This window comes from Giraffa tippelskirchi, chromosome 11, assembly GCF_054371585.1.
Source record: "Giraffa tippelskirchi isolate mGirTip1 chromosome 11, T2T-mGirTip1v1.2.pri, whole genome shotgun sequence".
Lineage (NCBI taxonomy): Eukaryota > Metazoa > Chordata > Mammalia > Artiodactyla > Giraffidae > Giraffa > Giraffa tippelskirchi.
The window spans coordinates 64,419,871-64,430,584 of record NC_137285.1 but is presented as its reverse complement, the minus strand read 5'-3'; the positions used below and the strand labels follow the sequence as shown (position 1 = coordinate 64,430,584).

At 37.8% G+C, this 10,714-nt stretch overlaps 1 non-coding gene across 1 annotated transcript; it reads left to right on the top strand.

Moving 5' to 3' along the window:
* The first annotated feature begins 7,802 nt into the window (after window positions 1-7,802).
* Window positions 7,803-7,909, top strand: LOC145528008 (U6 spliceosomal RNA). Its single transcript, XR_014070088.1, has one exon. It is a non-coding gene; the product is annotated as a U6 spliceosomal RNA (small nuclear RNA).
* The last annotated feature ends 2,805 nt before the right edge of the window (window positions 7,910-10,714 follow it).

The following is a 10,714-nucleotide window of genomic DNA, read 5'->3' as shown; positions in this document are numbered from 1 at the left end:
GTACCATTTCTCTTTACCCATTTATAACCTAACCTCTGATTCCTCACTTCCCTTTGTCTTAACAGACTCCAATCCAAAAGTAACAAAGACAAATGTGTTCAACATAATTGTTAGAAGAAGTTTTTAAAAAATAGTAAAAAGAACTGATAAGAAATAAATTAATGAAGATATAGAGTTGGTAGTAATAAACCTAAATGTTAATTTTTTGGTGCAAAATTGAAATAGATAAAACTATTTAGATAAGAAACAGAAGAATCATAGATATCCTAATAAAAATGATAAAGGGAGGTGGGGGGAGAGAACTCTGTCCAAATCCATGACATTATATATTTGAAAGAGTCAAATAGAATGGTAAATTTTGAATTTTCCTAAATTTTTTAATAAATTCCTATGACTGCAGACATGCAAAAAACCTACACAGTTCACCACAGAAGAAATAGAGTAGTCAGCTCCTATCAAAACCACCTGCACACATCACCAAGCTGGTGCAGGTTTAGAATGAACTTCTAATTACAATGCACTTTAAATTTTTCTAGGACCTAGATAAAGGAAAGCTTTCATGATTTAAAGTGTGAGTATAACAAAAATACCCAAATTCAATAAAGCACAAAGGAAATTGTAATTTCATTTTGCTTATGAATCAACACAAAAATCAGTAGTAAAGTTTAATAAAAGAATCAAGCATCACATACCTCAGTTCAGTTCAGTCGCTCAGTCGTGTCCGACTCTTTGCAACCCCATGAATAGCAGCATGCCAGGCCTCCCTGTCCATCACCAACTCCTAGAGTCCACCCAAACTCATGTCCATCGAGTTGGTGATGCCATCCAACCATCTCATCCTCTGCGTCCCCTTCTCCTCCTGCCTACAATCCTTCCCAGCATCAGGGTCTTTCCCAATGAGTCAACTCTTTGCATGAGGTGGCCAAAGTATTGGAGTTTCAGCTTCAACATCAGTCCTTCCAGTGAACACCCAGGACTGATCTCCTTTAGGATGGACTGGTTGGATCTCCTTGCAGTCCAAGGGACTCGCAAGAGTCTTCTCAACACCACAGTTCAAAAGCATCAATTTTTCAGCACTCAGCTTTCTTTATAGTCCAACTCTCACATCCATACACAACTACTGGAAAAACCATAGCCTTGACTAGACGGACCTTTGTTGGCAAAGTAATGTCTCTGCTTTTTAATATGCTGTCTAGGTTGGTCATAACTTTCCTTCCAAGGAGTAAGCGTTGTTAATTTCATGGCTGCAATCACCATCTGCAGTGATTTTGGAGCTCAAAGAAATAGTCTGACACTGTTCTACTGTTTCCCCATCCACTTCCCATGAAGTGATGGGACCAGATGCCATGATCTTAGTTATCTGAATGTTGACATATACCTAGTTCAGTCTAATAGTTCAAGGAAAGTTTCATTAAAAATTTTTCCTATTAGGAAATAATGTATTTCACCACAGTGTTTTATATAATGAAAAAATCACGAGCATCTTCATAGAAGGTAGAGGCAGTTCAGTGGAAAAGTCCATTTTTCATTAAATAAAGAAGTTTTTAAATAGGAACACATGGATACTTTAAGAACTTGGTTAAATCTAACTACCCTGCCTCAGTTGTTAACTGGGAAAACACTAGAAGCATTCCTATTAACATCAGAAACAAGAATATCCTTCATCACTACTTTAACTATTTCTAGAACGTTCCACTACATTTATTAATAGATTCAAGTAAAATTATAAGTATAATAATCAGAAAGTAGGAAATAAACTTAACATTATTAGCAAATGACTGAATTATATGTCTGGAAAAAGAACTGAAAACTGGTTAGATATTAGACAACATTTTATTAAAAATAATTCAGATAAATAGGATCATCAACTGATACCTGTAGAAAAATCATTTGACAGAACTGAAGAAAAATACCAGGTCTAAGAGAATGCTGAGGTGTCAAAAATTTCATAAGGAGTCAAAAATTTCTTAAGGAGTAATTATTAGGAAGTAATACTAAATTATTCTTCATGGTGGAGCACAAGGAAGGCACAGGAATAATAAGTTCAGTTCAGTTCAGTTTAGTCGCTCAGTCGTGTCCGACTCTTTGTGACCCCATGAACTGCAGCACGCCAGGCCTCCCTGTCCACCACCAACTCCCAGAGTTTACCCAAACCCATGTCCATCGAGTCAGTAATGCCATCCAACCATCTCATCCTCTGTCGTCCCCATCTCCTGCACCCAATCCTTCCCAGCATCAGGGTCTTTTCCAATGAGTCAACTCTTCACATGAGGTGGCCAAAGTATTGGAGTTTCAGCTTCAACATCAGTCCTTCCAATGAACACCCAGGACTGATCTCCTTTAGGATGGACTGGTTGGATCTCCTTGCAGTCCAAGGGACTCTCAAGAGTCTTCTCCAACACCACAGTTCAAAAGCATCAATTCTTCTGTGCTCAGCTTTCTTCCCAGTCCAACTCTCACATCCATACATGACCACTGGAAAAACCATAGCCTTGACTAGATGGACTTTGTTGGCAAAGTAATGTCTCTGCTTTTAAATATGCTGCCTAGATTGGCCATAACCTTCCTTCCAAGGAGTAAGCGTCTTTTAATTTCATGGCTGCAATCACCATCAGCAGTGATCTTGGAGCCCAAAAAAATAAAGTCTGACACTGTTTCCACTGTTTCCCCATCTATTTCCCATGAAGTGATGAGACCAGATGCCATGATCTTAGTTTTCTGAAAGTTGAGCTTTAAGCCAACTTTTTCACTCTCCTCTTTCACTTTCATCAAGAGGCTCTTTAGCTCTTCTTCACTTTCTACCATAAGGGTGGTGTCATCTGCATATCTGAGGTTATTGATATTTCTCCTGCAATCTTGATTCCAGCTTGTGTTTCTTCCAGCCCAGCTTTCTCATGATGTACTCTGCACGTAAATTAAATAAGCAGGGTGACAATATACAGCCTTGATGTACTCCTTTTCCTATTTGGAACCAGTCTGTTGTTCCATGTCCAGATCTAACTGTTGCTTCCTGACCTGCATACAGGTTTCTTAAGAGACAGGTCAGATGGTCTGATATTCCCATCTCTTGAAGAATTTTCCACAGTTTATTGTGATCCCCACACTCAAAGGCTTTGGCATAGTCAATAAAGCAGAAATAGATGTTTTTCTGGAACTCTCTTGCTTTTTCGATGATCCAGTGGATGTTGGCAATTTGATCTCTGGTTCCTCTGCCTTTTCTAAAACCAGCTTGAACATCTGGAAGTTCACAGTTCACGTATTGCTGAAGCCTGGCTTGGAGAATTTTGAGCATTACTTTACTAGCATGTGAGATGAGTGCACTTGTGCAGTAGTTTGAGCATTCTTTGGCATTGCCTTTCTTTGGGATTGGAATGAAAACTGACCTTTTCCAGTCCTGTGGCCACTGCTGAGTTTTCCAAATTTGCTGACATATCGAGTGCAGCACTTTCACAGCATCATCTTTGAGGATTTGAAATAGCTCAACTGGAATTCCATCACCTCCACTAGCTTTGTTCGTAGTGAAGTTTTCTAAAGCCCACTTGACTTCACATTCCAGGATGTCTGACTCTAAGTGAGTGATCACACCATCACGATTATCTGGGTCATGAAATCTTTTTTGTACAGTTCTTCTGTGTATTCTTGCCACCTCTTCTTAATATCTTTTGCTTCTGTTAGGTCCATACCATTTCTGTACTTTATCGAGCCCATCTTTGCATGAAATGTTCCCTTTGTATCTCTAATTTTCTTGAAGAGATCTCTAGTCTTTCCCATTCTGTTGTTTTCCTCTATTTTTTTGTACTTCAATGCTTTATATTGTCACCCTGCTTATTTAACTTATATGCAGAGTACATCATGAGAAATGCTGGGCTGGAAGAAGCACAAGCTGGAATCAAGATTGCCAGGAGAAATATCAATAACCTCAGATATGCAGATGACACCACCCTTATGGCAGAAAGTGAAGAACTAAAAAGCGTTCTGATGAAAGTGAGAGAGGAGAGTGAAAAAGGTGGCTTAAAGCTCAACATTCAGAAAACTAAGATCATGGTATCTGGCCCCATCACTTCATGTCAAATAGATGGAGAAGCAATGAAAATAGTGACAGACTTTATTTTTCTGGGCTCCAAAATCACTGCAGATGGTGATTGCAGCCATGACATTAAAAGACGCTTACTCCTTGGAAGGAAATTTATGACCAACCTAGATAACATATTAAAAAGCAGAGGCATTACTTTGCCAGCAAAGGTCCATCTAGTCAAGGCTATGGTTTTTCCAGTGGTCATGTATGGATGTGAGAGTTGGACTGTGAAGAATACTGAGCGCTGAAGAATTGATGCTTTTGAACTGTGGTGTTGGAGAAGACTCTTGAGAGTCCCTTGGACTGCAAGGAGATCCAACCAGTCCATCCTAAAGGAGATCAGTCCTGGGTGTTCATTGGAAGGATTGATGTTGAAGCTGAAACGCCAATACTTTGGCCACCTCATGCGAAGAGTTGATTCACTGGAAAAAACCCTGATGCTGGGAAGGATTGTGGGCAGGAGGAGAAGGGGACGACATAGGATGAGATGGCTGGATGGCATCACCGACTAGATGGACATAGGTTTAGGTAAACTCCGGGAGTTGGTGGTGGACAGGGAGGCCTGGCGTGCTGCGATTCAAGGGGTCACAAAGCGTGGGACACAACTGAGCAACTGAACTGAATTCAACTGTATTATCTATGTAAATGAATAGAATCATGTGTTCTATTATGCTTATTGGGGAATAATTGTCCATTGTTATCTATGTAGGCCTAAGGCATATGAGTCACAGGTTAACTTTGATTGTATCTTTCTTTTCCTTTGTTCAGACTAGTTTCAGGGAATTTGCGGAGATGGGTTTGGACACGTACACTTGGGGTATATAAGGTTTTCACAAAACTGGTCGGGGTCCTTGGCTAAGAGGAGACTCTGCCTTGGGCCTGCCGGTGTAATAAAGTGCACTCCACTATCTGCATTGTCCTGAGTGAGTTTGTTTCCCGGAACGTGTGGCTACAAGGCTGGTTGTGTGGGAGGAGCACCTTGTTGGAAAAGGCCCTTGAATCCTGAGCCAAGAACATGGTTTTTATTCTGCCATATAACGTGTAAGCAATGGGAAATCATTCAAAGACATGTAAATCAAGGGAAAAAGTTAGATGTAAACCAAAAGTTTTTGAGGACAGATTAATGGATGAGATTTCTCAGAAAGCAACTTTAGTGAAATGGGTCTCAACCTTGTAGAACTGGTGGCCCTTGTTGATAAGCAGTTGAATACTGACAGATACCCCACCCTGGAGAGTCTTCATGACACCTACTGTAAACTACTGCTTTCTTCTTATCCCAGCCAAAACCAATTTTGTCGCACTTTCTTCTTCTAGTATTTTGAAAAAAAAAATAATAAACTTTTCTTTCTAAATCAAATATATATATATATAATTCAAAATGTTTTGATGCCAAATTATATTGATTCCACGTACATGCATGCTCAGTCGTGTCCAACTCTGTGACCTCATGAACTGTTGCTCACCAGGCTCCTCTGTCCATGGAATTTCCTAGGCAAGAATACTGGAGTGGGCTGCCATTTCCTACTCCAGGGGATCTTCCCAGTCCAGGGATTGAACCCTCATCTCCTGCGTTGGCAGGTGAATTCCTTACTGCTGTGCCACGTGGGAAGCCCCATTAATTCCACACTCATAAGCTTTTGAGGTAAATGTGAATTGTTAAAGTTATTTCATGAACAGTTTGCAATGCACATTATATTTCACTGCAATTTGATGTGCCTGTTTTTGTCTATTCTCATATGTATGTATGTATCTATTTGGGTTTTATTGGTACCCCTGTATTTAGGCAGAGTGCTATGGACTGAATGAGTGCCCCAAAATCCAAAATGTTAAAATTGTAACCCCTGATGTGTTAATGTTAGGAGATGAGGCCTTTGGGAGGTGATTAGGTTCTGAAGGTGGAGTCCTTATGAAAAGGATTAGTGTTCTTGTAAAGAGAAGCCTGAGAACTTTCTGATGGGGACACAGCAAGAAGATTGTCATCTATGAACCAGTCACTAAGAAGGCTGTCACTGGATGCTGTATCTTGATCCTGGGCTTCCTACCCTCCAGAACTGTGAGAAATAAATGCTGTCTAAGCCGCTGGATCTGTGGTATTTTTGTTACAGCAGCCCCAACTGAAACAGGCATGATTTCTATAAGTGGCATTACATTGTACATATTGAGATATGCTTTGTTTGTTTTCTTAACCAATGTATTTAAGGATCTACCCATACCCTCTATTTGTACATTGCTTCATTGTTTTTAATTATATTGTATTCTGTAATGTGTCATTCATTTAAATATTCTACTACTTGAAGAAATACAATGTTTTCATTTTTAATTGGTTACTACAAGCTGTCCTATAACTCACATCACTGATCTCTGTATATATAATGAGTATTTCTATAAGATAAGAGATAGTAACAGATCCCCTGTTTTCATGTAGACAGCCAAATGACAGTCAAGTCTTCAACAATTTATGTTGCTTTTGTATCTTAATTTCTTTGAATCCAGTTATTCCTTCTCTTTAAAGTTTGTAAATGAGTTAAGGTGCAACATTGTAAAATCTCTCGCCATCCACAGAAGATTATGTGGAACATCCTTAATATCTAACAATAGGAGAATCTGTTGGAAAAACCTAAATGTCCAACAATTTGAGGACACTTGAAATGTCAGGAAGCAAAAGGGTTTATTTTGAAGTTTTCTTTTCTTTAAAATATCAAACAATTTTAATACTATTCTGCTTGTTTGGTAGTATTTTGATAATTTTTAGTATTGATCATGCTTGATAAAATGTAGGATTGAAAAAAGTTAATATGGGCCTTCTATTGCTGAATTACCCCTTTTAAAAAGTTGAATTATGTCACTGGAATGTATTCATATACTCAAAATATACAATATAGTGGTTTTTAGTGTAGTCACAGAGTTGTACAATCATCACCACAATCAATTTCACTCAAGATGTAGCAAGTGTCAGCACTTCATTTATTTTTATTGTTGAATACTATTTCATTGTATGGATATACACCATTCCGTCCATCAGTTAATGAATGTTTGGTGAGAAAACTTTTATGTTTTCAGACACCATAATAAATACTTGCTTGAGGATAGCTAACGTGTTTAGAGGAAAGATCATAAGTTATTTCAGAATCCTTAAATTTCTGGTTGTACATTGGAGCCATTTCAACATTTCTGTATTACAAATGGTGCAAAGCAGCTATGGTTCACCTAACATAAGTTAGAAATTAGAAAGCAAAAGTGTTAGTCGTTCAGTTGTGTCTGACTCTTTGAGACCCCATGGAATGTAGCCCACTAGGCTCCTCTGTCCATGAAATTCTCCAGGCAAGAATAGTGGAATAGGTGTCCATTCCCTTCTTCAAGGGGATCTTCCTAACCCAGGGAAGCAAAAAGGTAAAAATAAATATATGATTGCCAGAAAATAGGCAAATGTGTGAAGTAACATGTAAAGAATATTATGGTATATATCTAAATAGCCACTCAACAAATACAATAACTAGGAAATATTCACATTTATTAAAATAAACCCTCTTTAAGCATTTTATTATAGGTAATACCTTTATAAGCAGCATGAGGATAAATTTTGCTTTTGTAAAAAGAAATTATCTGAATGTCTGTATCTTTTAAATAATGATAATGACAGTAAAAGCAACACTCATAAAATATTTGCATATAGCCTGAAATTATGCCAAGTGAGTTTATATATATTAACTCATAATCCTTAAGACCAGCGCTTGCTTCGGCAGCACATATACTAAAATTGGAACGATACAGAAAAGATTAGCATGGCCCCTGCTCAAGGATGACACGCAAATTCATGAAGCGTTCCATATTTTTTCGCAGCACTGTTTATAATAGCCAGGACATAGAAGCAACCTAGATGTCCCTCAGCAGACGAATGGATAAGGAAGCTGTGGTACATATACATAATGGAATATTACTCAGCCATTAAAAAGAATACATTCGAATTAGTTCTAATGAGATGGATGAAACTGGAGCCTATTATACAGAGTGAAGTAAGCCAGAAAGAAAAACACCAATACAGTATACTAACGCATATATAAGGAATTTAGTAAATAACCCTGTATGCGACACAGCAAAAGAGACACAGATGCATAGAACTGTATTTTGGATGCTATGGGAGAGAGCAAGGGTGGGATGATATGGGAGAATGGCATGGAAGCATGTAAATTATCATTTGTGGAATGAATCGCCAGTCCAGGTTCGATGAATGATACAGGGTACTCAGGGCTGGTGCACCGGGATGACCCGGAGAGATGGGATGGAGAGGGAGGTGGGAGGGGGGTCCAGGATGGGGAACAGATGTACATCCATGGAAGACTCATGTCAATGTATGGCAAAACCAATACAATATTGTAAAGTAAAAAAATAGATAAATAAATAAATTTAAATTAAAAAAAAATCCTTAAGACCACAGTCAGCTATGTAATTTGTGGGGCCCAGTGCAAAGTGAAAATGCAGATTCTGCTGTTTAAAAACCAAGAAGAAAGTGCCATTAACAATACATACTAAAATATCAAGCTTTTTTTCTTTCTTACACTTTGTTTTTAAAACTTGCTACTTAATGTCATTCTAAGTAAAAAATGAAACTTAAATTATTTAAAGTTCTAGCCTTTGCCTTTATATTGCACTATGTTTATCTTAAATGCAAATATAAGAGCATTTAACTCATCTGATAAATCCCCAAAATTATAATTTGTAATTCATTACTCATATATGCATAGATGTTTTGTTCTGACCTAGCTGTGGGAACTGCATAAAACTAACTCAATTACTTTCATTCCGTTTCTTCATATATATGCATCTTACAAACACTCTGACTTATCGATGAATAAGGATGGCTTGAAAGGAAGAGGAGCCACAAGCTTCCCAATCTTTGCCTTTCCTTTTACGTTACTGTTTTCAGCATAGCTGGTTGGCTAATATGAGAAGCAACATGAATAAGAAAGGCTGTGACAGGACTCCTCGGTCACCTGTGTATGTTAAAATACAATTGCTTAATTTTGTGTTTGGAGCAGATTCTGGTTTAAATGACATTTGTGTGTTCTTACCACCCCCTCCCCAAATGGGTCTCACCCAGGCACCCTGGGGTTGTGCGCTCTCTAGAAGTAGATGAATAGAAAAGGCTTCTGGAGCTTTCTTTTGGTCATCTGCCCTAAGAGTTACGGCCAGACATCAATATCCAGCATGATGGAATTAGCCTGGGTCTCCTGAAACCATTTCAAAAAATGTCAAGATTCAAAACTGGCTATCATCGTTTATATAGCTGGAGCAAACCTGCTTGCAGCCTTTTAATATTTTCAAAATTTGGCAGAAAATATATTTCAAGAAATCCGTAAAGTGCAAAATGAAAAATGTTTTCTTCTGAAGGTCTGGATTTAAAGGTGATAATTTAGAGATGAAAGTGAATGGATGAGCAGTGTGGATAAAAAAAGACAATTCTTAGCTCCAGAATTCTCTATCCAATTTCCCTTTCCAATGGCTTGGAAGCTGTTTTAGCAAAGGAATGTCTTGGAAGGCCCCAGTGTACGTCCACATCTTACACACAGATTCCACTAAGTGTATCATTGTTTTGTTTGAATCAATAGCACTCTTGTTATTGGCCATCTCAGAATTTTCACAGTGAGACAGGCTTTCTAGTACATTTATCAACAAGCATCCTCTGACAGCTGACTCTATCATAGTCAAAGCCGATGGCACTGGGGCTATAATGGTGACCACGAATTTTCATATCTCTGTTTTCTCACAAAGACCACTGGAGCCATAGTGCTCTTTCTGAGTTGGATGCATGCTCACCATCTAACAGAAAAATTCCAGGCCCATACTTGTGTTCTCCTTATTGAAAAACACCTTGGACTTCTCACCGAGTATGATGAAGTAGGATTTGCACAGTTCCTTTGTAAGTTCTAGGATATTTATTATAAACAAATCTGTTTTCAAAAAGTATATTGGCACTTGGTTACTGATTATATTAATGTCTCAAAATAGAAATATTGATACTTAAGTTTCATACAGTGTGGTTTAACTTGATAAAGAATGAGGTTTACTGAATTCCTCTGCTTTATTATGTGGGCATGGGTGTGCTTTCTACCTGATTTTAAATTGAGACTCTCCTACTGTTTATTTATTAGATAAATTTGACACACAACACTGTGCAAATTTAAGGTGTACATTATATTACTTTGATACATTTATATATTGTAATACAATTGTCATTGTAATGATATCCCTCACATTATATATGGTAAAATATTATTGTCTATGTTCAATAAACAGTACATTAAATCCCTATGCCCATTTTAGTACTCATTGCTAATTTGCATGCTTAAACACCATTAATTTTACCCTCCACCCCCATTTCCTAGTAACACCATTTTGCTCTCGGGTTTTTTTTTTTAAACATGTTTGATTTTCTTTTATATTTCACATTTAAGTGAGCTCATACAGTACTTATCTTTCTCTGCCTCACTTATCTCGATTAGCATAAGGTGCTCAAGGTCCATCTATTTTGCTGTAAATGGCAGAATTTCCTCCATTCCTGCTGAATAATATTACATTGTGAATTTATACCACATTTTTTTTTATCCATTCATTTGTTGATGGGCATTTGGATTGTGTCCA